At 45.5% G+C, this 26,821-nt stretch overlaps 1 long non-coding RNA gene across 1 annotated transcript; it reads left to right on the forward strand.

The window, feature by feature from the left end:
* The first annotated feature begins 2,285 nt into the window (after nt 1-2,285).
* On the forward strand, nt 2,286-26,821 carry LOC142419407 (uncharacterized). Its single transcript, XR_012778549.1, has 4 exons — nt 2,286-2,467; nt 20,078-20,283; nt 24,962-25,184; nt 26,326-26,821. It is a non-coding gene; the product is annotated as an uncharacterized LOC142419407 (long non-coding RNA).

Genomic DNA, 26,821 nt, shown 5'->3' on the forward strand with positions numbered 1-26,821 from the left:
GCTTTCCTGTCATATGTTATCCTGTCACCCACCCCATCCCTCACTGCTGGCTGCCGACCTGGTGCTTGCATGTGCGTGGAAGCACGGCAGCTTGCCTCCAGGAACAGCACTGTTCTCCGCAGCAAGGCTTGGCGATGCTGAGGCATTTCAATGTCACTCGTGCTCTCTTCCTGGAAAGGAGGGCAGTTTGCAAGCTCAACATCCTTGGCCTGGAACCCAAAAATCTGTCCCCGCGCCTCCCACCGCCGTGGCCTGGCGGAGCTCCTCCACAATGGCAGGAAGGAGCTGGCTGCAGCCCTCCTCTGCTTGTGCAGCCGGCGTGTCTGCGGGGGCATGTTTCTAGCCCATGTGCCTGCAGACAACACGTTAGGAGAAACATCAGGAACACATCCAGCCAGCATTTATTGAACTGCAAACAACAGAGAGAGCAAATTGCTATTAGCAGGCAGGCGCTCTCCCCGGGCAGACCTAATGCCAAAGCAAAAGGTGGGACATGCAGGAATGATAGGGAACGGTGGTGGAGGCAGCAGGGAAACCAGGGCCCGAGCTGGCAGGGTGCGTTTTCGGAATGGGTTTGCGGGAGAGGACGGGTGCTGGTGCAGGGCTGCTGGACTTGCTGCCGCCCCGGGTGCGGAGGGAGGGGGGGACTCGAGCAGGGGGGAGAAACTGTAAGAACCATTTTGGAAAGGAAATGAAGACTGAAGAAAAGCAGGCTCCCTGTTTGGCAAGCCAAGTAATAAAGCACTGAGGTAGCCGAAACAATAAATGGCTATTGCTCATTAGTTTCCTGTTCGTTATTTGCTGGCTGAAAACAAATGGAGGTTATGGGAAATGGAGAGGATTTTCTTGAAAGTTCTGGGAATCAGGAGGACACAGAAAGGGGAACGGGGAAAGGGGAAAAGGGAAAGGTTCACAGCAGTGGCTTCCCTGAAAACATCAGATGCAGGCATGTGCCAGTCTCCTGGCAGGTGAGGCCCTGGTTGCTGAGGGGCAAACGACTTGTGTGAGACCAGAGGAGTGGAGTGGGTCAGACCCCACCGTCTGGGTGCAGAAAAACACCCCAAACGGTATGGTGTGCTACAGCGGCGTGCTACACGGGTCGACATCAGGAAGTGGCTGAAGGAAAGAGCTGCCCAAGTCCTATGGTTTCTTGACCCATATTGCAGGTTCCTCCTGCAAAGACGAGGGTCACCTTTTTTAGCAGATCTGCTTGGAAAGCTGCCCAGGAGAATTCGGTATCGCAACAAATCTTCGAGATGGGTAATAGGCACTAATATATTGTGGACAAGATCTTTCTTTGCTCCTGTGACCAGACTCGGGGCACGTTACGAATTTCAAGCTTGTCTTGAAATAGCAAGGGTTGTATTTAATATAACATTTCCAACCAGTTAAATCAGACTGGGGAAAAAAGTCTGCCCATATTTGGCAGCAGACTTAATTCACTCCCCAAGCTTAGTAGCAACCTGACTAATCAACTTGCATATTCCTGATTACAGGCTCTCACTTGCTTTTAAAGACAGACTTATCTCTGCAAATTGAGTGATTCTTTGAAGTTCTGTATCTAGAAAGAAGAAAATGAGCAAGAAAAGATTTATTCCTGTCTTTGTTTACTTACGAGATATCAGAAGTGAACAAACATTTGTCTTTCTTTCTTTCTGGCAGCTTCTTCCTTTCTCCAGAATAATTTACATTAAAACATAGATGTATCTGTCTATGTAAATATAGACAGATAGGTTGCAGGACAATGGCTTAACAATGCTGATAAAGAGAAACAGTAAAACCAGAGCCATGGTTTTATGGTTTTTCTATCAATTTTCTTTAACTATATATATACAGGCACTTACTTGCCAGTTACCTTGCCAGTTTTCATAGCTGGGACTTTTTTTAATCCAATGAATACAATTTCCTTAGAGCAGAAATGCATGCATTGCTTTTCACATCTAGGATGAAACGTGTTTGTTTAGGAAGATGAGGAGTTAGGTGAAGGAATGAATCAGACAAAAAGCTGAAATTCCCAGCCGGTTCTCCCTTTCTCTTTTCAAGCATGGGAATCGGCAAAGATGATGCTATATCCTTCAGTGAAAAACGAGAGTTAATGTTCAGATGAAAAGTATGCCTGTGATTAGTCAATGTGATTTAAGGTTTCTGGAATGAAGCAAGTTTGATGCCAAATATGGGGAGTTCCTTCCTAAATTGCATCATAGTTGCTCGGAGAGGTTATTTGCAGTTAGAATAAAAGGGTTAGGTGTTAACTTCAGAGAGTCTTAATTATGAAGGCTGAGCTCTGTCAGCTCTAGGCAGGGAGGTTTGACCCTTTGCTGTCTTCAAGCTGAAGTCTGGTAGCCCAAGAAGGAAGATGTGTAGCGCTGGCTATGAACTGACTGATGCATAGATTCCCTTGCTGATTCTGATATATGGAGCAGCGTGGGTGACACACGGGACATGTTCACTCACTCTGCGTGATTATGTGGGTTATATTTTTCCATTTTTCTCTTGGGACCCAGCTTCCTGGTAATTATAAAAATGAAAAAGTGCCATCTGAGGAAAATAACAGAAGGGTTCAATGGTACTGGTGGAGAAGTATTGCTTGAAAACAGAACTCAGAGAAGATGAGTAAGGCTTGAATGTGCTGGTGCAATGTGAATGAACGTGTCAAAGACATGTCAATTGACATAATGTTCTTGCATGCATTTAAAAGCAGGCTTTGGCAATATTTTCTCATTTGAGAGTTTGTTCCTCTGCCTTCCTGCTACTGGAGATTCACCCTGGTGGAATTAGGTCTTGCAGAAGCGGGGAAGCAATTCCCCAGGGGCGAGGGAGGAGGCACCTGCCTAGGGGAACACCACCAGGCAGAGGACCGCTTTCTGCTTGGGTGTAGAGACAAAGTGGGTTTTCCTACCAAACAAAAAATTCCGTTTTAAACCAAATTCTGCTTTAGCAATTAGGACATGTGAGAATAGGGCAGGGCTGGGGAAGAAGGGGCTCCTCAGGCTTTTGTCATTTTGTTCCTGCCTTCCCACAGTTTTCCTCAGAAGCCAGGCAACCTCATGCAGCTGGAGGCTTTCATTACCCGTATTTATATGGCTTTATGAAGATGTGCAGAGCATTGTGTATGGGGGGAAGCTGTGCCAAACAAATAGCAGGTCTCCATCCTTGAGAGTAAAGATGAATGCAGAGGCATACAAACTCAGAGAACCTGATGGGCTTGTGATTTGAAAGCAAAAGCAGCAGTTACTCAGCAACTTTTTACAGTAGTAGTCTGACATCCATCCGCGCCCTGTCCCATCATCCCCATGCTTTTGTAACTTGTACAGACGTGAATGGGAGTTTTATGGGTGCGACTGAAGGACGCTGATGTCAGAGGGAATTCTTTCCATTGACTTTAATGGGCTTTAAATCAAGCACCATTCTAGCCAGGATTTGCCAAAGTGATTAATGACTTTGGATTACCTTTAGCATTTGGGAAATGTCTTTGTGTCAGGGCTTATGTCAGGCACAGTTAAGTTTGAAATATATGTAAATAAAACACACATGCACAAAGTGTGCCTATCAGTGTTAAGAAGCCAATTTATATGTGCTATAGAGCTGAATCCACTCTTAGCAAAGAAAATTCTGCTTTGGTACAAAATAAATTCCAACTACTAAAATGGCATTTGGAAAAAAAAAAAATGGACTTGTCTGCAGAGAGCAGAACAGTGCAGCCAGGAAACAGGGTACATTGACAGCGTACATCTGCTTTCTTCTGTATCTCTGTATCTGGCTGGGTTTAGCAGGGACATCCCAGAAGGCAAGCCACCACAGCCTAAGTCTGTTGATAGAACCTCTATTTTGCCCCACATTTCCTTCTGGACGCACTATTTTTCTGTCTTCTCCACTTAAGTTGCAGCCCTAGGATTTAGGCCTATGTCTCCTGCACCTCTGTGCAGCACGGCGTGGGGACAGGTACCCCAGCCCTGGCTGTACCTCCAGCTCTCGTGTAACCTAGTGATGGGTTTGGCCCCTACCCTGTAAGAGATGTGCCAGGCACATACCTTCGTGTCTGTTTAAAAAAGCCCAAGCTGATCACTCTCCTCTGCAGAGCATCATGTAGAGATCGGTACATGGAGGTGTACATCGACCACTCCGCCTCCCCAAAAATCCACCCTCTGCCTATGGAGAAACATCTCCTGCTGCAGTGACTTGAGCACCCTGAGACTTCAGCTGAGCCAAGATCTCTTGAAAGGAGCTTACATGGGAAGCTGAAGATTATGATCGGAGATCACTGAGCAAACAGCCATGGACATTTAAAATGTGCCTGCCCTGCTGGCAAAGATGACTTTCCCGCAGCAGGGTTGGCAGAAGGACCAGTGTACCTGAGCCTCAGCTGCTGCATTCCCTTGCCCGGGCCCCCGAGGATGTGGTTTTGCATGACACCTCAGCTAATAGGGGACCTTTCCAAATGGTCCTGCTTCTTGGCCTTTCCCGCCGCCTTGAACTGGACCTGGTAACTGTCTGGCTAGAGGATGAGAGGATGTAGCAGCTGAGCTAATGAAAATTATTCTTTTCTCCCCCCCCGCCCCCTGTTTTGCAGGGCTGGTTTTTGCCAGCTCAGCCAGCTGAACTGACTCACCCTGCGACTGTGGGAGCCCACGCCAGAACTGGCAGGAGGGACGAGGGAGGAGCAGGATAGCTGCTTTCCACAGTAGCTCTCTCTCCTATCACACTAGGTGTAACCTGAAACCAAAAACTTACTTCAAAGCCACTTTTATCAACCATCTAAACTACTACATCCGGAGGCGAACTGGTTTTTTTTTTTTTTAAATTAACACCCAGCTCACCTTATGTCAAGCTTGATCTGCCAAGATCCCCCTTTGGCCTGTCCTGCTGACAGCTGCCCTCTTTTCCAGGGTTTCTCAAAAGTGACTGTGGAGCAGGACATGGGACAGGTGAGGTGGGGTCAGTCCTGCCGTCGGCTCTCTGTGGTCGCTCCCTGGGCTGCAGGCTTGGCACAAGAGCAGGATGTGATAGGAACCCACCCCATGACCGGTATGCAGGTATCCTCCATCTTACTTGATGGTGGCACATCCTTTCACATGGTAGGAGTGCCCCTGTGCCTTGCTAACAGGTTTAGCAGAGGTCACCTGCCATGCTAGCACAGCCACCCACCTCCTGGGCCAGGAGTGATCTGTGTGCTGGCTACAGGAGAGATGTACAGTGAGTCAAAAGCACCAGACTGCATGAGTTGCCCAAGAAGCTGCTATTTTCACACCAAACATTAAGCCTCACCAGCAAATTAGAGTGTGGTGATGCTCCATCCCCCATGTATTTTAAATAACTAAAGGTTTGGCTATTTGTGTGTTGTATAAGGTAGACTCAGTTCGGTTCCTCCACTTTGTCTCTGTGGCCATGTCCTCTGCATTTCAGTCTCTGTAGTGATCTTGCTTTATCAGCAGGAGTGAAGAGGGGTAGTCCCATCCTGAATAACCTGGAGCCTGGAAAATGTTGAGTGGGAATTCCCTCAGGCTAAGGAGCAAACTGGATGTGAGAAAGGCTGGCATGAATGTCTCAGGTGCAGAGCAGAGTGAGTCCGCAGCTTACGTGCATCCGATCGTGGACGTCCATTACAGTCCTCTGGCAGTCTTTAATGAAGGGCTGGACTTACCTTGCAGGTGCATAGGTATTTGGGGCAGATGTAGCTGAACTTTCACCAAGCAATTCAAAATAAAACCAGAAATCTCTCAAGATCTGCCAGGGTGAGGAGAAAGGGAAGTGTCTGGGAAAAGCAGGCAGAAGTTAGTCCTGAGCACAGGGAGAGCACATGAAGTTATTAGAAAAAGAAGCTGTAGCTGCTGCATGAGTGTTTTAAATGAATGAAGCATTTGAATTCTGTGAAGATCCTGCTGGTGAGCATTAGGCATGTCCAAGGCAAACCTGCCTGGCCTGGCTTTCTCAGGGGAGGAAAGAGGAGGAACACTTTGGGTTTGACTCTAAAACGGGCTTAGGGATCAGGTAGGTGCCCCGTTGCTCAGTCTGCTCAGGACTAGGATACTTCTGGACAGAGAAGGAACTACAACTTGAAGCACTTGGAGAATTTCATAGTGATAAAGCAAGGTATCTATTAAATTTAACAGCCTCTAAGCTAGAGGGCAGCTGAGCAAGAGTTTCTGGACTTTGTTTTAAAGATTTAAACATTTAAAAGAAAGACACAGTGAAGTGTATGCATGCTTTCACTATCCCATGAAGGATACCGTAGGTGAAATTTAGTGGCAAAAGCCCAAAGCAAACTCCAGGTCTTACTTGAGGACTTCATGCCATAGAGGTTAAAACAACCAGCAGACCTACTGCACACCACTCCTGCACAGTGGTATCTTAGTGAATGTGGTTGCCCCCCACCCGAGCAGAGGTGAACATTTTGTGCTTCTATGAGTAATGCTGGCTTTGTTTGGTAACAGGTCCAAGTGACGCTTCTTCTCTCAGGTTCGGGGGCTTCGGGATCAGGGCTAGAAAAATTGGATGACTAAGTGCTGTTCTCCTGTTAGCTGAGGTAGGTAATGCTTCACGCAGGGTGCTTCACACACTCTAACTTCCCTTACACCAGCAGTTCAGGGTACGTTCAACTATCAGCCTCTGGAAACTGGTATTTTTTTGCTGGGTGCGGTACTGCCTTTCTGTCTCATGGTGGAAAATAGCAGAGAAGCTTGCAGTGACACAAGTTTTGAGTGATGCAGTCCCAGCCTTGCTTGTTGCTTTCTGCTTGGGAAAGGTGCCAGGGGTGCTGTAGCCTCATCCAGCGACAGCCGTCTCCTTCAGCTCCTCAGAACAGCACTTCTTGGAAGCAGTGCCAGCTCCTGCCTGCCTTTTTTGAAGGGTGCCTGGTCTGTCAGCTGAAGGGAGATACTGGAATGGTACGTGCCAGTACAGGTTCCTTGCATTTCTCTGTGCTCTTCCTGAAGCACCGACAAGCACAAACCTCAAAGCCATGGTAGCAGCATCCCCAGTGAGACTTCACAGAGGGGAGACGAGGTGATTCTTATCTCCAGGTCGATTTACGTCGGTGCAACTTCCTTGACTTCAGCTGGGGGTACGAGGTTTCGTAGCTGAACATCAGAGCTAGCTGCAGCGCAGGTCCCCGTGCAGGTGAGCGTGTGCGTGCCGGTCCCCGCCTGTGCACGCCGCGTCTCAGCTCGCCCCAGCCCACACCGTCCCTGCGCTGCCACAGCCGCTCCTCCGTGGGCAGCGTGCTCAGCGGCTGCTCCGATACATCCACGCACACGGCAGGCAGCACGGCCGCTGCGGGGCTGACACACGCTGACTCACGCCTGCTTCTCCCTCGCATCCCTGAGGTGCCTCTTGTTTCCAGGGGGAACGAGCCAAAGAGAAGCCATTAGAAGAGGATAGTGCAGGGGATGCAAGCCACGGCTGTGGAGAGATTACTATGCTGCAATGTCATTCTCTTTTCCTCCAGATCCCCCTTTTTTTTTTTTTAAATACACACTGGGTTGACAGTGTGAGCAATATTTTTCCCCTGATTCCGACAGCTAGCTACCAGCCTTTGCTCTGATCTGAAGCGTGGCCATGTTCGCAATCTTACTGAGGCTGCAAACCAACCTGTGTTGGTTTATGAGCCCCACTAACAGATACCTGTGCCTTGTGCTTTTTTTTTTTTTAGGAGGCAGGACGATGCTTTGTATCAAAACCTCCCACAGATGTGTGCATTTCAGCTTCTGGTGGCGTGGCCATTTGTGCCAAATGACTTTAATTCTTCTAAGAAGTTATAAGCTGCTTGAAATTGAGTTAATTGTAGATCCTTCACTCTAGTCGTGCTAGAAAACAACTGCTATAAAGAACTGAGCTCATGCTGTGTGCAACCTTTATCTTGAACCATAAGAAACAGGAAACCTATGTGGGTTTTCTTGCAACAACCCAACATTTATAGTTGCTTTCAGAGCAACAGCTAGTGAGATTATGTAGCCATGCTCCACAGCTCTCAAAGGGGAAAATTTATCAGAGAGGCTCCTGTCCAGCTTTGGTATGCATTTGAAAGAGAGCCACTTCAATTTGCAAACGGTCCTTTGTTTACCTGCTTTTCTTCCCAGTGGTTTGTCTGTTTTCATCTCCACCGGGGTGCTAGGCAAGCCGGGATCAACCCTGTAGTCTTGAAATTTGGAGTCTGCTCCAGGGAGCAGCGGGAAACCTCTTTAGGTGTGCCAGGAACCTGCGTTTCCCAGTCCACACATTCATGATTTGCCAGTTCCTTCCTCACTGTTATCCAGTGGGATCCCAGAGAAACAAAATCCACCTTTCCTCCCACTCCGTGTAGGCCAAAGAAAGGACTAAGGATGGTGAATAGTCCCCTCTTGCCTCTCACTCTCCGCTGCCAACCAGTAGTCCGTATCATAATTGCCGTAATCCCTCTAAGCTGGGGAAGCTCTGGCTGGGGACGGGCGCTTTCAAAAGGGCCTTTCTTAGTGCATTACATTCTAATTGTCATGCTCGGCTGCTTGCTGAGGGTTAAAAATGAGTCTTGATAGCAGAGATTACAGTGGCCATGAGGAGATGGTTTGGGGAGTCTACAGTTTTGCTTTCTTCTTTCTTTTTGTAAAAGATGTGGGAACAGTACTTATCAGGGGAAGAAAAGTAATGAAGCAGATTGGAACAGCATAAAACATTTTTTACGTGTTGCTATGTATGCTTTCAGCAAAGGCATGTATTTAGTGTTACCAAATTTTTACTTGAAAAGCAATTGGGGTTCTTGTTGAAAAACAGTTTGGGCTTTGGGGTTTTCTGACAAACATAAGAAAAATATGAAAAGCTGGGGTTCCTCCTGGAAAACACTATTTTGATGAAAAAGTGATATATTTTGTCAAAAAGGGACTTTCAAATGTTTTCGAATTTAGTATTTGAAACTCTTCCTCTGGTAGAGGTTTTTTCTTACAGTGCCCAGTCCCACCACTGGGGACAGATTTTCAAATAGGCTCGTCTTCCATTGCCACACCAGAAGCAAGTGCCCATGAATGTAACGTAGCTGAGGGCACGGAGGATTTGGCACGTTTTGGCATCTGGCTACAGTCGCTCCACTTGAAAGTGCAGAACACCTGAAAATTTGGCCTCTTCTCTCAAAGGCTCGTGGCTTTTGGAAAGTAGTTTTACATCAAAGATTCAGCTCCTTTAGCTTCTGAATTGCAAACCTAGAAGCTGAATAGGCAGTAAGCTGTATGCATGGGCTCACTTGTCTGCCACTTGGTTGTATTTTCTGTAGAATCACTAATTGCGTGCTTCCCAACCAAACCTAGGGATTCATCAGTCTTCAGATATCGCAAAGACATCTTTGCTTCCACCATGATAGGTGCTGGAACCGAAGCTGAAAAATGATGAACCCAAAGCAGACATAACAAAAGAGAAGTCTTTTTATCTTAATTACACTGCTTTTATTTTGCCTTAGAAGTACTGGAGGCAAAAAAAGGCCTAGTACAAGAAGATGTCCAGGTCTGTAAATGATGCTAAGACACAACATACCAGGTCCAGTTTTCCAGAAGGAAAAGTTTGACTGTCTAAATGTTTAATTGTTCAAACAGTGTAGAAATCTGTACAGGCAGAAGGGCCAGCAGGTGCCCCAAATGTATTCACGTACTGAAGAAAGGCAGGTGGGAGAGGGGGGCATTTGCAGAGGGGTAGCTGACCCCTCTCGGAGGCTGTGCTAGCTGAGGCCCTGCCACAGCTCGGGGCAGGACCTAAGGGTGCTAAGTGCCTCTCCACTTTCAGATCTGCACAGGAAGCACACGATGCTCTTTCTTTTCTAATTTCTAAACGCCTTGTGCAAGCTCTCTGCGTAACAGCCTGCGGCATGCCGCTGAGAGAGACTTCCTGCCCGGTTGCAAGGATGATTTGGACACCGAAGCTCCTTCTGTAGTCTTTGCTTTTTTTTCCTTTCTTTAGTTTTCGCCACAGTAAAGCCGAGCCACAGAGCCCACACCATAGAGGCAGTCAGGCAGCTTTTTGTCAAATACGTAACACAATTTCAAATACATTCACAGGAGGTAAGCAGTAGCTTTAAAAGCACAATTAATAGCAACTGGAGGCAAAAAAAGGACAGAAAGAAGGGAAAAAGTATGGAAAAGCTGAAGGCCTAATAAATGGTTGTCAGCATAAACAAACTGAAAGTAACCATTGGAATGGAAAGCTGTAAGATGCTCTTCAAAGCTGGGACGAGGTGGGGATACCAGAGCACCGGCTGGTATGGAAAATGGCTGATGTCTTCCTTGCGGGGCTACGTGGAAACCGCAGTGCCTGGCTGCACTTCCCAGTGATGCTGTTGCATCCCAGCTGCCCGGTGGAGTGCACGGCCTTCCATCTGTTTCTGCCAGTGTCCAGGGGAGGCCTGGGCAGCCGGGAACGGCAGTGCATCTTCAACAGGACCCCCCGTCTGGCTGCTTGGGAAGTCGGGACTGCAAGGCACAGCGCTGAGCTGAAAGTTCCTTGCTTGTATCAGGCTCTTCCTCAGGCTGCAGGTTGCAAGACCCTTCCAACATGCTGCCGGGCTTTTCATCTCTGGTTGGAGAGAAAAAAGCGAAATGGCTTTTCAGTCAGCAGGCTCTTGACAAGCCGGGGGCAACAGGACCCATGAGTGCCAATGGCAATATTTTCCCATGCTTTCTCAGTCTTGTCCTCGGCATTCTCTAAAATATGTGTAGACTGTTGAATTTTATGTGTAGATGTTTGGACTGCCAAGTCAGTTTACATTATGAATAATAACTCATCGACATTTCACCAGAAAGAAAAGATTATAATTAAAACAGACTCTAAAAATGATTTACATATTTTGCAATACCACAGGAATGTGGTGGGTTATGATGTCAGGACTGTGAGGATAGGATTATCCCTGTACATGTCAAATCCCAGGTTTCTGCACATTCACAGCAAATTAACTGCAAGAACAAAACCAAATGTGTCCACTGCTTAAAACTGAGTTAATTCTGCAGAAAAATCTCATTTTACTGTTTCTCTGTGTGTACTTTTATTTTATCCCTAGTTAGGCCTTCTTCCCTCTCAGGAAGGATTTCAAAAGTAGTAAAAGCTCTAACAACCCCAAAAACAGAAATGAAAAACAATCTTGTGACCGATCTCAGTTCCCCATGTGGTCTGAGGGCTTGGTTCAAAACCATTCCAAAGGAGGCACCGGCCCCAGGCGGGGCGCAAGGTGGGGTGACCAGTCGAGGTGGACCTGTGGGAGCCAGGACACCAAGGGTTTGCTCCCAGCACCTCCAGTCCATCTGGGAGCAAACCCTCGGTGTCCTGGCTCCCACTTGCAGTATTTGGGTGCTTTGGAAGACTGTTCTGGAGGACTAAGGCAATCTGCAAGACTGTTTTTTTGGTTTGTTTTATGTTTTTAAAGGAGGGAAAGCCTGAGAGCCTAAACCCTTTTTAAAAATTACCTCTAACTCATGGAGGTGCTTTTCAAATTACCACTTCCCTTTGGTTACCCCAAACAGAGCAAAGAGCCACAGCAACCGAGCTAACAGAATTAACAAGTGATTGGCATGTTCATAAAGTTGAAGTTATTTGAGCTGCTAATACAAAGCTCAGTCTCAATGAAGCTCTCCATTCCTCTCTTTATACAGCAGGAATAAGTAGCTTTGATTGTAAGAAATAAGCTGTACAAGTGGCAGAATAAATAAAAAGAAGCACTGGTGGTTCAGTGTTGCTTTCAATTAAATTCATTGGGAAATTTCAGTTGAATTCATTGGAAGTGAGGTCTTCATGAGATATGCTACGCACTTTTGATAGGTTCTTTTTAAAATAAAAACAACCACGCATAATTTTCACATAATCAAATACACACGTGTAGCATACCTGGAGTTTGGCAGGGGTTTTTTTTGTTTTCAGTTGCAAATGCTTTCCATCAGAAAATACCACTATGCTCACTCAGAAACTTACATCCACTCTGACAAGACTTTGAGTAGCTTGTCAGGCCCAGCGATTCCTTGTCAAACGAGGGATTGGAACCTACCCACCTGAGACGGTCAACAGTGCATAGTCGAGATGCCGGAGACCCAGCATGCATCCAGAGCTTGCTCCTAATTGCAGTAAAATTTCAACTCCAAGGGCCGGACACTAATTTCTTCTTTCTTCATATGCAATTATTTACTCACAAGAGAACATCTCCAGAAGGAGAAACTGAGAAAGCTGCATGCAATCATTTCAGGTAGAGCATTTAGGGGTCTAGCAGATTTAGGTTCAGCCCCCTGTGTGAATCGAAGATGGTGCAGGTATCTGAACATCGGTCATCTGCACCCTACAGCAGTGTCATATTAACTCTAGCTTGCAACATACTCCCAAAATCAGCTTGTGTTCAGCTTCAGGAATTAATTTCCCTGTGGATCCTCTGTGGATTTGGTTTCCACGAGGTTCAGTTCACCAGCTGGATCCCAGTCTGCTGGTGGCTCTCAGACTGCTGGTCTGTAGGACTTCCTCCAGAACCAATACCAGCCTCTTTTTCCCCATTCTTTGCAGCCTGCCCAAAGCAGGCAGGAAAAAAGGACAATTTGTGAAATTCAGGGCACACCAGGTTTTGACTTGTCCTTTTGTCACTGCGGAGTCACAGATGTCACCAACACTAGTTGTTCTTCAGGGGAAAGCTTGACTGACGAACAGGACGGTCCTCAGGCCAGAACTCTGAGCTCCACAGGCTGGAGGGAATAGCGGGGTGCAATACACCAGTCACCCCCTTCGTCGGTACCCAGTCTCCCACTGCAGTCAGCACCAGGTGCACCGACAAAGGCCTAAAATCTCCATAGTTGGCATTATCATGTCTGTGGAGCAGCTTTAATTTTTTTTTTTCCCCCTCCTCCAGTTTTTGTTGTTGATGATTTTTCTATTTGGTTCCATTTCCAACTGCAGCCAAGCTCCTCTGAGATCTAAAGGAGACAGCAAATTAGAGATACCCAATCTGTTAAACAGAGGGAGTTAAGGCAAGGCAGGTAAGCTCATGCCTGTCTGAGACATCTGCTGCAAAATCTTCTTCTGAGGCTTGGGTTAGACGAAGTGGCAGCTTTCTGTAGTTTTACCAACCATCGTATGTTTTCTGTGAAGGATTTCTGCAGTGCCAGGTACAGAGTATTCTGTACTGAAATACTTCTTCTGATATTGTATTACCAATAGCACCTCTATAACATCAGGGCTCAGAAGCCAAGGTTTCCAGAGGTCACTCTTGAGGCTAGATCAGTTACTGATGCCCAAACTAAGACCAGAGCTGTGCATTTTTCAGTCTGCTGGCTGAATCACATCACACTTAAAAGACATTTTTCACGTCGCATGACTTCTTTTTATTAAAGTGAGATTTTTTTTAAGTTGTGTTTGGTAGAAACCAAATATTTCATTTGTCCTAAAAGGAAATGCTAAATTTTGTTTTCACGATTTAAACCCCTTTATTATTAACTATTGCTCCAAATGTTGTTTTGAAAAGCACTGAGTATAACATACTTTTTATTAATATATATTTTCTACCTGAAGAAATCACTAGATCTGTTAAATTCTAGGAATAATTTCTGTCTTCCCATAAACCAGAACTTTGAGGAATAACACATCTTTCACCAAAACATCTGAATGTTACCTGGTTTACAGCAAATGTCTAGTGCTTTTGGTCTGCAAAGCTGTTACTTCTTGGTTTAATCAAAAAGGCCACCCAAAAAAAGGTAACTCTGGACTTTATTCAAGACAAAAGCCTTGCGGGCTGGCTATGGTGTTATGATGGGTACACAGTTCTCTTGTTACTAAATACAGAATAATGGAGCTTTAGATAAAAATTGTTCCATGGGGGACAAAGCAAGAGCGTTGAGTAGTGGATTTATGATTCAGAAAACATTCCATAGCATCAACCAAAAACAACAACAAAAAAGGAAAATGTAAAGATACGGAACATCAACCAAATATAGCATCAAGGGCATGCAGCAATTGTTCAGTGCTGACTGGAAAAAAACCAGTAAAATCACTTGGGAAGTTGATGTGTGTTGGACTTTGCTGCACTCAGGTGCACGGTGGTCAGTGCCCAGCAGGAGCTTCGGTGGAGCTGACACGTGGCCGGTGGTGGACGGTGGTGCGGGTGTCCTGCTGCTGCCTTGCCCACGATCCTGTGCAGCTGTTCTGGAGAAGGGCAGGCTGCAGAGCCCCGCTCCAGCCAGGATGCCCAGGGCAGCACCCTCCAAACAAGGGAGAAAGGTCTCCTGGAACACAGGACCCCCAGGAGAGGGGTGACACCAAGCTTTGCCGAGCGCACAGCTGGAGCTCTGCCTCATCCAGACATCTCAGGGAGCGCAGGAAGGGCATAACGCAGTGCGGCGGCCAGGCAGGGGTCACGGGCTCGCTCCTTCCCCTGCCATCGGTGGGCGGTAAGCCTGCTGCTGTGCTCGGCACACAGGCCAGGCACCCAGGGCTGGATTCACCTCTCCCTTGTTCGGCACCAAGCTGAGCTCCAGATCCCCCTCTGCAAGGAGTATCCTTCTCCATCGACTGTACAGGGGGGCCCTGGTGATTCGCCTCCTAATTGCAACACTTCAGATAAAATTTTGCTGGGATGGCTCTGGACCCAAACATTAAATTAATAAGATCTGATAACTCAGATCTTATTAAATTTAATATCAGATCTTATTGATTTAATAAGATCTGATACTCAGTCTCCCATTTCTGTGCAGTTTGTTTCAGCTGCAAGTTCTTTATAGCAGCATCTGTCTTTCATTACATGATTGCATGGTATCTGGGACTGTGGAGCAGTTAGGCATAAAAATACGAATGAGAAATGTATTTAATTTATTTAACTTACATGTAACTTCATTGTGCTGAATGATGGTAGGGAAGTATGACCTCCAAATAAATAGTCTGCTATTTATTCATGCTGATTTTTATTCATGTCTGGTGTACTGTGGTCGTTCCTCTTTGAAGCAAAAACGTATCATTGCCATATGAAAATCCCAATGACCTGAAGAGAGGAATTTACCAATTGCTGTGTTCCTGTGCTGTGTAGTCTCTCCAAAAGCTTTGCAAACACCTTTCCTTTTGTCTGGGAGGGCATTTCATGTGTTTGTGTTTGAATCGTTGCTAAAAGAAAGATGCATTCTCACTCTCAGGCTATGGAGCTGGCACACATTTTCTTTGGAAAACATCAGGGCTATCTGAATAAAAGATACTTCAAAATTGCCTTGCTAGTGTGTTCAGCTCCGTAGGAAAATGAACAATGGCTTTGTTACTAAAAGTGCCATAAATTATATTTTATTTTGCTTACCGCCTAGAGAGTAATTAAAAAGCCATTTAAATGGAAAATAAATTATGTGGAAAACATAAATTGAATTTTCACGCAACAAGATGGTTCAATAATACAATCATACATAAAGTTCATGGTAGAGAGCTCTGCTTTGTTTCTTTACGGGATTTCTGAGGTAAATTGTCCCCCAAACTCTAATGAACTGCATATACATACCCTTTCCCATAAAAAACTCCATTTAATGGTCTGTCAGATATGGCTACTCTTGTGTCTGGATGCTCTGCTTATGTAAATATCTTTCTGGTGCTGCTACTAAAAAAACTCAACACAGTTCAGCCCAGATCAGCTCTGAAGGTAGCTATGTAAATGAAGCCAGAGATTGCACCTTCTCTTTTGGGTAGGAGGCACATTTCTCATTATCGTTAGTTTTTCAGCCCTCTCCTCAGCTCCACAAAACCAGCGGTGGTTATTCACAGCAGGACCAGCAGGTCCCTCCCACGCACAACAGGCTGAGGCAGGTAATACCAACTTCGGCAGAAAACGTAGACAGCATTATCACTCATAAGCCTGTTTGCCTCACTTAGCTGTTTGGCTAACAGAAAAGAATGTGGCGTGAGCAGAACAAACAGAAATTGGGGTCACAGCATCCTTTGCCCAGAGGTTAGCATAGCCCTGGGCTGAAGGCAAATCTCTCAATATCAGCCAATCGGGAGATTTTGCAATGAATCAGAAACTTGTGGTTCATTCCTATCCTAGATATGCCTGCAGGGGAGACAGCACTGTGGGGTGAATGGAGGATTTGCACGTGGACCAGCCGAGCCTCTGTGCTTTTCCTCTATTTCCTCATCTGTAGCAGTGACTCTGACAGCCATCGGGATCTGTTGGTGAAAAGCTCCGTCAGGGCTGTGCAAGGCTGTGCCACGGACACCGGCTGCGTGCTGCACACCCGCAAGCAGTTCGTCCTTAGCCAGAGAGCGGGGAGAGAAGCTCATGAATGACTGAAAGCAGGACAGCTCAGCTGGTGAACTGGAGGGACTGGTGCAGTCCCTGGCCGGATACCCAGTCGACACCAAGGGCCACATCAAAACGCCAAGCTCCCTGGAAGACCTCATGTTTGCTCCTCGGCAGGCAGTGAGAGCATGCCAAGCAGGGGATGTTACCCCGTGGAGGATGGACAGTGTGCTTGCCCTGCAGGCGGACAGCCCGAAACACCACGGGCAAAGGGATGTAAAGCAGAAAGGCCTGAGGATACCCAAGATGTAGTCCACCCAGAAAAGCCGAATATGCTGTGGGAGACACCAGCCAAGCCCAACGCTTGGGGAAAAGCTGCAGAAAGTGAATTTGCTGATAAAGTTTTGCCAGCACTTACTGACACCCACAGAGTACGTAAGTTGTGGGGGCAAGGACGGCGATGTCACCCCTACTAAGGGGTTCTGCCTGGCACCAGTGGATTACATTGCAGCAGAAGACGCCTGGGTTATCAGTGTACAAACAATTCAAATTCTTCCTCCTTTTGAGCTGGATGTTGGTCCACGATAATGTCATTCCCGTGACAGTGACATCGAAGGAAAAGCCACAGACAGCAGGGTGTAAACAAGTGAAATTCAGGACAGACCGTGTTGCGCTCTGTCCTCACTAAGGCATTATGTGAGCTCAGCGTTACTGAAGCAGCAACAACACATAGGGGAGAAGGAAGCAACAGTTGCTGTATTTGGAATGTATCAGTCTGTTGATCTTTTTTAGGAGTTTGCATTCATTTGATAGACATGGGGCAAAACAGAAGAGGAAGCGTTTGAAGCGTTTGAGCTCAAGGACCGCAGTGCCAGGACGTATGCCCCTCACACAGGGGCTGAGGGAGAAGCTGGGCAGTCTCAGTGCCTCGCCATCTGCAGCAGAAGAGCCGGGACTGGCCCTCCCAGGAAGAAAAACAGGTCCTCTCGCTAAATAGACCCCAAAGAATAAAGGAAGTAAAAAAGCAAACGTTTTGCACCAGTCAAAATAGGAGCCATTTCTGCAGAGATGACTGGTGCTAAATATATCTCGGCGCTTGAGGCATCAGCAGGGCTCTGGCAGGGGCCCTTGGATAAACATTGCACAGCGTTGTGGCCGTGCAGCTCTGCCCTGGGAACCCTTTCGGGTTCCTTTCATAACCAAAGTTTTTTTCACAGGAAAATAAGAGTGTGGAGGGAACTATGTTCTATAGCAGAGAATGTCCCCGGGTCCCCAGAATCTTTGGAAACAGCAGTAGTGGCAATCTGTGCATCACAGCTCTAGCAGAGCCTAGGCATTGACCAGCAATGCCAGAGAGGGCAACTTCAGCCTTAGTCCCTTGTGCACTAAATGTTTTATCTTTGCTTATGAGAAGGCACTGTTAAATGAACCTGGCTATAAATCATTTCTTGCCTCTGGTGAACAGAGAGGTGATTTTCAGTTTGAAAGTATGAATTTCTAATCAAAAAGAAGGCTAGTGGGAAAATGTTGTGCTTCCAGCACACTCTCTGGAGGTTTTGATGAAAGTGCTGGGGAGTAAAATACAGAGTTGGAGATTGTTATGAAGCGCTGTGACTTAAAAAAACCCCACAAACAAGCAAAATCCTGTCAAAGTCACAGACAAAGCATAGATTGTTGTTACCAGAGCAGAAAAAGATGCTGCATAAAATAATTGAGATTGTTAACACGGGGTGGCTGACACAGCGTGTTCCCCAGCTCTTTTCACAACTGAAGGGCATGCTCTTGGAGGTCTGCTAACAGACACCCGGCTGGTTAATTCTCAGATATTACCAAACAAAAATATGTGATAAAAGTATTCATGGTTTAGGGATGGAAATATTTAAGAGAAGGAGAACCAGTGTTTTCTATTAGTTTCACAGGAACACTAATGTCAGACAAGTTCATCTGGCAAAAATGCAAGACAGTCAATTAAAGGAACAGTTTTTGGTATCATTGGGAAAAATTGGGATTCTTTTTAGGGAAAAGTAGGCATAAATAGTTTTAACTTCTTTGGGAGAAAGGGCATTAATCCCCAAGATAGAACTACTAACTTTTATAGTAGTCAGGGTACATCTGAAATAGTAATGCCTGACTTCACAGTTTGGTTGGCAGGGATTTAATATGTGACATAATATTACTATGGATATATCAACACTCATCCTATCGTCCCTCTGTGACTGTTAAGTGAAGAAGGTATCAAAATAATAATATATCTCATAAAAATAGCATGGAGTCTGTCTCCAATCTGTGTTTATTGCTGTTACTGAACAGAGCTTCGCTAGTAAAGCATGGATTATCACCTACTGATGTTTGGTTCCCACAGATAAAGATAGTTACGGTACTTTTTTCTAAATGGTAGTTTTGCACAATGTCCCCACTAGCAAAATGGTACAGTATAAGTTGTATTGCTAATACAGCACGTATGCAAGTATATATGGTGTCCACACGTGATGAGCATTGAAAATACAGGGTACCAAGGTATCCACAGCTGCAGAGGTGCATTGTATTTGGTCCAAATCCTGCAAAAAGCCTGACTAAACTCTGGAAGCCTGAAATGGGTGAACATGCCTGCCAGCTGTAAGTAAAACCAAAAAGATGCAGTGATGGCTCTCCTCCAGGCAGGTGAGGGCAAGAGTGGCTCTGAAGTGGAGCGTCTTCATCGTGTGGCATCGCCAGGTCTCGGGGAGGATCATGTCCCAGCAGCTTGTAGCTGGAAGGTAGACTTGCCCTGCATGGAAGCCCCTGGAAGCACAAGGGAAGTGAAAGAAAAAGACATTGTATGTGAGTCCAGGAGGGAAAGAGAGCTCAAAATGTTGGAAGGCCCCCCAAAGAGACTTTAATTATTAATATCATCTATGTATCTACTCCTGTTTTGTTTGTAGGCCTCTGGCGAGTTGAACATATGAAACAATATTTGTTTCCATCATAACCATTGGGCTTGAGTTGTTTGATTTTCCATTAGAACAGCATCATGCTAAATGCATTTTATTCAGATTGGACACAGAGGATTCAAATATCCAAAGAATAAAAATAGGCAGGCTTGTAAAATGCACTTCGAGACAATTTCTTCTTTTGTCTGCTTTCCAAAGGAAATAACACTTATGCAACTACAATGTCTGTGTGTATGGCTCTGTCTGCCTCTCTGCCCATCTGTTTAAGGTCTGAGCCCATTCACAGGTGCCAACAAAATTTGAGAGAGGGGCAGAGACATCAGCAAAATATGTTTCATGAAAGCCAGCGGCTAGGAGGAGAAGGCTCTACGTCAGTGGAGGAGACAGGCTCTAACCGTGGTGTAACAGAGGGAAGGGCTGCAGCCTGAGCTTACAAAGTCAGGCACTACCACACCGGAGTGAATAGGAAGGAGAGGCAGCTGTGAAAACCCCACTCAAAGCCAATGCTTTAATCAGAGCTTGAACCTCACTAGACGTAAATCAGCCAGAGGACAAAAGGAAACAGATTTTCATGAAACTACCTGAATAATACAAGGCTGACATATATTGGGTAACCAAGCACTGGCTACAGCTTGGTTTTTATTCAGTTCAAGATTTTATCCAAGCTGTTTGGTCACAAAGAGGTTAGGCATTGGCACCACCTATGACATGCTGCGTTCATTTAGGTTATGTAGGAAAGGAACGTGCATGAGATCTTGGTTACAGTAGCTGTTCATGCCTTTTTCTTCTGTGTTTGTAGCAGGAGGAACCAACTCTCTGGGGACCTAGGCTGACCTCACAAAACTCTTTTCAGTTTTGGATTTCAACCAAAATTCTGGTTTCCAGCACTGGAGGAACTTGGAAATATTCCCTGCTGGATTTTCTAATAAAGAGAGTAAAAATTACGTTTCCATATTGTTAGCAGGAAGCTGAAAGCACCTGAGGAGCTGGGGAAGAGCTGAAGGATCACTTTACCACTCTCATCCTTCCTTCAAGCAACAGACAGTTTTCTGTATACAATGCATGCAGGATGGAGAAGGACACGGGATAGGATTGAAGTTTAGCACATGCGTAGCTGACGAAAAAATCTGTGAATGAAATGCAGTACTCGGAGTCGAGGGATACCACCAGGTATGTTTGCTCTGGACTCATCTACACTTTTATCCAGTCAAAAGTTTGAATTCCTTGTGAGAGGGGAGGCTAGGAACTGCTATATTCAGCTCCTGTTTCTGCTTTTATCCCTCCCATCAAGTCAGGCAAGAACACTGAGGATAGCCTCAACGTACAACTGTGCAGTTGCACAGCTGAAATTGCATTTGTTGCCTTTCCTTAAATAAGACTTGCCTTTCAGATGTTTAAACATACCTGGGCCTGCTCATGACTGTATAAGCTAGGGCTAAGGCAGGTAACCATGTTGTATTTTACATCTCTTTTTCTAAGACTCTTTATTTTTTTTGAGGCGTTGCCTTATGTTGTGCTTTGTCCATTCGTTATACGATGCTTCAGATCACACACTGCTGTGCAGTGCTGGGTTGTAAGTTAAGCATTTTCCTCTTCTTCACCCCACTCCCAAATATTTTGCCAGCAGTCAGTACAAAGTTAAGCTGTTTGACAATACCCAGTCACACCATGTTAATGAGAAAAATTTAGCTTGGGCTCTAAAGTTCTACCACCCACAGACATTGTACCACCCACAGACGTGTTGCTATAACCTTGTCTTCTTCCCTTTATTTTCCTTCCCCCTTTCAGTACGCACTAAGACCGTGAGCCCTCCGTGAGAGGGGCTCCCCGCTAGCCCCCCTGCCCTGCAGTCCTGCCCCCTTGCTCGTCCCACTGGGAGGTCTGAGGGAAAGCGTTGTGTCCCTGCCCAACCACTTTCCGTGGGAAGCAAGGTACGCAGGGCACGAGCGGGACCGCAGTCGTGTTTATCTGGGTCCCAACCTAAAATTCAGTCGGGACCTGCTAGACATGTTCGCCTCTGCCTGGCAACTGGGAAGCACGCCTGGGGTTTACTGCTGCAAGGTAGCCCAAAAGTTGTCAAGAGCATATTTTAAGACACTCTGCAAGAAATGTAATGTTGAATCGAAGCATTTAACAGTTGCCCTGCTCTCACAATTCAAATAACAAATGGTATGGTAGGTAACATATCCTTGCACACAGCTTTAAATGCTTCTGTATGAAAAGTACTCAGACAAAACTGAGGAAATTCTGAAAAAAACCCCAAGAAGTGGAGTGGATGGCATGTGTAGAAAACTTGAAAGCACAAAATATGTGCTCATATAACAGCTGGTGAAACAGTGACCAAGGCAAACCCTGGTAATTGTCCACAACAATCTGAGAGTGTAAACAGGCAAGGGGGAGAGAGAGAGGGAGAAATTATTTAGCCTGGCAGTCAACCGCAATTTGGGGTTGTGGTGCCACAAAAAAAAAAAGACTGCCAGAGCCCCCGCAGCGTGTACACGCTCAGTCACGCAGAAATCCCCTCTCTGGGTCAACTGCTCGGAGGGGAGATCTCCTGTTGTGCAGGGACAGCTGCTGCCCAGCACAAGGGAGATGCGGGAGCCACAGCCACCAAGGCTCTGCACCGCTTTTTTGCATCCCAGACGAGATTGGGAAAGTGGAGCCCATTGTTCCTGGGTCTTTAGACCTTGCTTTACTCGGTCGCCTCATTTCCATAATGCTCCCTGGCCTCCCAGTAGCCCAAATTGATTTGATGAATACAGTCTTGTGTGTTTTAGGATTCATTATTCCCCATGTCCCACCCTCTCAGTTTTGTACTAGGTAATCTCAGTCCCTATGCAGAAAGATCCTGCTGGAGCCTTAATTAAAAGCTATGGGCACAAAATAAAAGCTTTTTCCTTTGCTCTTCTGTGTGCCAGCCGCACACTGCTGCCTGCTCTTCTGTTTCAGCTGAAAACGAACAGGAGGGAAGAAGACGTCACAGCCTGTAGCTCTGGGATAGGCAATAGCATCACTTGGGAGAATGGGGGAGGAGGCTCCTTTGCATTTAGAAAACCTGGATCCACGAAAAATATAAAATTCAGAGCAGAGAGTGTAAGACAGAGGGAAGGAGTTCTTTCTTCTCCACCCTCCCATCCTCAGGCATGTCTACATTTCTCCAGGTTATTGCAGCTGAAATGCTTGACGCAGAAGGGTTACTAAGCTTCTCTTCAGAAGCTCCTTGGTGCATTTGCTGGATGGTGACCCAGATGTTTTTCAAAGGCTTGACTCAGCTTTCACTTTGCAGGCTCTTGGTAGTCCAGGGAAGAGTGAGAAACCACAGAGAGGAGCCACAAAAAAAATGTATAGTCTCTTCTGAGAACTTTTGCTTCATGTTGAAGCTGAGGTACTGCATGCCTATAGGAGGTAACCTTGATTTTTGGATGTCACAGCAAAGTTGTGGAATTATGAAAGTGTTAGAGTTAGAGGATATCACCAAATATTTGGTGGTATTCACCATCTGCTTGCCAGCACAGGCCAGCTCATGCCAACAGACCTTCTAGTTGTTTTATTTACCCCAAAGATGGGAATTCCTCTTCACCTGGGGACTCTTCATAGATTGTGCCTTTAAGATTTTTTTTTCTGTCATTAAACTTCTGGATTTTTTTTCTCTTCCTTACCATCTTGTCCCCAAACTGGTACCGGGCTAATAATTCCTTTATCTCTACTCAAGCCTGGCACCACAGCGTGGTGATCCAGAGGACATCTTGTCAACCTCAGTGATGCCTTTTGGTGGGTACAACCTTTGTTCAGCAGTACATCAGGTTTAAGACCTCACAGTCTCCCATATAAATATTTGCAGGTGCTCCTTCAGAGTCAGCAAGAACGATATATTTAGTTCCTTCTAATAAGTCACTTGCTATAGCTCATTAATCACTGTTATTACCCTCTCAATGCATTTGGTGAATGTAGCAATATGGCATTTGAGGACTTCTGGAAATAAGATGGCTCATTAATTGAAGCAGTGTCTAAAACCACTTTTATTTTGCTATTCATTAACAACTCCACAAGTAGATTTTAGTTCACAAGAATTTTTGCAGAATTCAGCAGCACTGTAAATATTTGCATAAATAAATAATCATATTCAAAATAACATTCTGAATAAGAGGTCATATTTGTACAAAAGATTTGTCTGATCACTATGTGGTTTTGTGGCTATTTCATCTATTCAAGGAATATATTAAATATTCTCTTCTAAGGTTATTAGCCTTGCTATTTAAACAGGGCCTATATGTAAGAACTATTTTTCCAAGCAAGTAAGGTAAAATTTGTGTATCCAAATTCTTTTTGCAATAATTTCAAGGATGCATAAATTCACAGAAATCGTAATTAAAAATGAAAACAAGGTCACTAGTGCTTTAGATACAAAGGTCACATTACTGATTTTATTAATTTGTTTTTCAGTTCTTCTGTGTAAAAGTGTATTTAGTCCCAGTGACTTCTCTTCTGGACAGATATAGAAAAAATTCTGTCCCTTCCCTACTCAGGAATGTTTTGTCTCAGTAGATGCATTCTATGCATTCATAATTGTGTACTGCAAATGCCTACTATAATTTGTCCCCACTGTTAGTTGTTGGACACTACTGTCTCTCTGGATTCTTCTTTCACACGCACAGTGTGACCTTGACTCTATTAGTGTAAAGCATCCTGGGGCAGACCACGGTCATCACCCACAGCCTCACTTTTCCTTTCCTCCCATGGGTTACTTTCAATCCTGATGAATCGGAGGTGGATTTATTAGAAAGGGTGAGGGGATCCTTGTCCTTCTTCCCACGTTGAAATGCCAACGCGTATTGTATTTTAGTGCAAAGCCACAATGCTAGAGATGGGGAATAGGAGACAGCAGGTTGCAGGGAAAGAGAGCCTCCTCTAATGCGGGCTTGTGGTGAGCCCTGGCAGCCCCACTGCTTTCAGGCTTTCAACATTAGTCCTCACACCACACTCAACCTGAGACCCTAGCAGTGCCCCACACCATCTTTTGGGGGAACAATTCAGTGACCCATGTTCAAATGGCTCCATGTTGGTCCTGGCTGTACCAGAGAGCTTGGGTGTTTAATGGGGTCTCATGCTGCCAAACCTGGGCTCCTCACCTCTTGTTTTGTTTCTCTTCTCCTCGCTCACATTGTGTCTGCACTGCTCCTGATGCATTGTAGGATAACGATGACTGGTTGACAGATGCAGGATAACTTCAATGAACAAAGGTGTTAGTTTGACCTCAGGATGGTAGGCTCAGATCTTTGTATTCTAGCGTCGCTTGTCTTTCATTCATCTGTGCTCCTCCAGTCACCCTGCCATTGCTGTCTGGGAAATGTTCTGTGGCATAAATCTCTGTTCCTCAGTGTTCTTCATGTTGATATCAATGCATCAGCTCTGCTGCACAGGTAAAGCGACAACAGAAAGAAAGAGAAGAGAAAGGAGATTATGGTTAATAAACGTCAGCAAATGACATGAAAGCTGCAAGCTTAATTTAGGCTCAAAGATCTGAAAGGACTATTTCAGCAATGGCAGCATCTTCTTTTTGGTGTTCCATGCACTACATGTTCAGAGCTCTGCCGTCCTGCACCTAAGCAGATGTACTTCTGTACCACAGATTACATGGTGCTTAAAATGATTATGGGGAGGAGAAAAAGCACTAGCCTGCAACAGAGAGATGTTTTCCTCAGTCTGTGTTAGTGTGTGTACAGCAAAAGTGAATGCAGCGCTCTGACCTCAGTGGGCACCGTTGGGTAGTAAAGACAAAATGCTACAAAAGCCAAACATGTTTTTGAGACACAGTCACTAAATCCAACTTCCTCCCTCTGCCCCACAGGAACCAGGCATCTGCAGTGATGATGAGGAATCGCAAAAGAATGTTTCTGGGGAGGAAAGTACATATGTAGGTTAAACTGATGCTGGGATGGTGGCTCTCCTGCTCTGAGTGCCTGCTGAACCTCCTTCTCCCTCCGTGCTCCAGCAGACAAGAGGCAACACTGCTGTGCTACACACCTTGCAGGAGCAGCTCACACAGCTCCAGTAACATCGACTAATCCCAGGTTATGATGCAGCCAACAACCTGCGTAGCAAGGAGAGCTGGCCATATAGCCATATTCCCTGGCTCCTGGCCAGTTCTCCCCAGATTCCTCTACGCCTGTCAGCACTGTGGTTGTTCTGTGGGAACATCCCACAGTGTCACCTGTCCCCTCTAGAGCACACTCTGGCATCAGATCGGTTTGCTTTAATTCATCTGGATGTGCTAATGGCAGGATTCAAAGTATAATAACATTAAAATACCTTAAGCAGTAGAGACGACACTGGAAACAACGTCCTTTGTCAAGGAAAGGCAACATTTATGAAACTGGGCATGGAAAACTTGTTTTTTTCGTCTAAAGTATTTTTTCTGATTGCGTGTATGCTGAGTTGCCTCTTAAAAAGTCATGTGCAGATCACTTAAATCCACTGCTAACCTGCATTGATATTCCATTCAAAAAGTTTCTGTATACCAGATGTTATTCCACAGTTACTATAGATATCTTACGTACTTCTTACAGGGAGGAAGTGTTCTCTTAGATATCACTGTGGTAATTATTAGCAAATGTTCACTGGCAAAAGGTAATTAGCAAGTAATTATTAGGAAATAGAGGCAATCAGGCCCTGCAAAAATTCCTCCACTGGGATCACAGACTGGAGAGAGGAGATGCAGAAAATCGTCTTTTTAGAAGCTTAAAAAAATAAGAGTTAATTGACATAGAAAAATGCTTCAGCACAGCAAACTGAGGCTGCAAATACCTTTAAGGGATGCCGCAGCCCCAACAATAACCTCCTTCACTCGTAAGGACGGTGCATCCAGGGAAGGTTATGATTGATAAAGGTCTTTTCCAATCTAAATGATTCTATGATTCTATGATCAGCAGATTTGCACTGTGTGCGAGCAATCAGTTGACAGGGAAGAAAGCAGGCAGGAGCATATATAAGTAACTGCTGCTGTTTCCATACCATTGTAAATGCAAAGCACTGAGGGACATCAGGGCTGGCACATACTACTCACTAAAACTGGAGGGAGGGGACAAGAATGCAATCACAAATTTGATAGCTCTTTTAAAAAGGCCGTGGCAATTTTAACTCTTCATGGCTGAAAGGCTGGAGTTCTAATGCGAGGATATCTTACTCCGTAAGTATATATTCGTTCATCCTCAGGGCAGCATAAACAAGGAACTCCTGTTTCCGAAACAGCCCCCTGTCCCACGCAGAGCAGCTGATGGAACAAGGAGCCACATTTGTCCCTGCTCAGAGTGACACCTGTGAATAGGCATTACTGCCGGAGCCTGGCGCTGCTGGAGGGGTATCGCTGCCTCCGCAGAAATAATCCTCTCATCATGTGCTGCGGTGCATCCAGCCTCAACATCAATATTTTGGTTCAGAAGAGTATACCGGTCAAGGATGTGAACGGAAAGGAAATACATCGCATGGGAAGTTGATAGATCGCTTCATACTTTACTCAACATTAAAAGGCTGATTGCTTTTTTTCAGCCATGAAAGTGCAAGATCTCTTACTTTACCACTTACTATTCTACTTTCACCCATGCCAGATACCATTTCTGATGCCCCATCACCCCATTCCCCCTTGGGATACAGGCAAGACTTGGGCCTGGTTTTCTCTTTATGAAACAGAGAAGTTGACTCTGCGTCAGGA

Source organism: Mycteria americana, chromosome 1, assembly GCF_035582795.1.
Source record: "Mycteria americana isolate JAX WOST 10 ecotype Jacksonville Zoo and Gardens chromosome 1, USCA_MyAme_1.0, whole genome shotgun sequence".
Taxonomy (NCBI): domain Eukaryota; kingdom Metazoa; phylum Chordata; class Aves; order Ciconiiformes; family Ciconiidae; genus Mycteria; species Mycteria americana.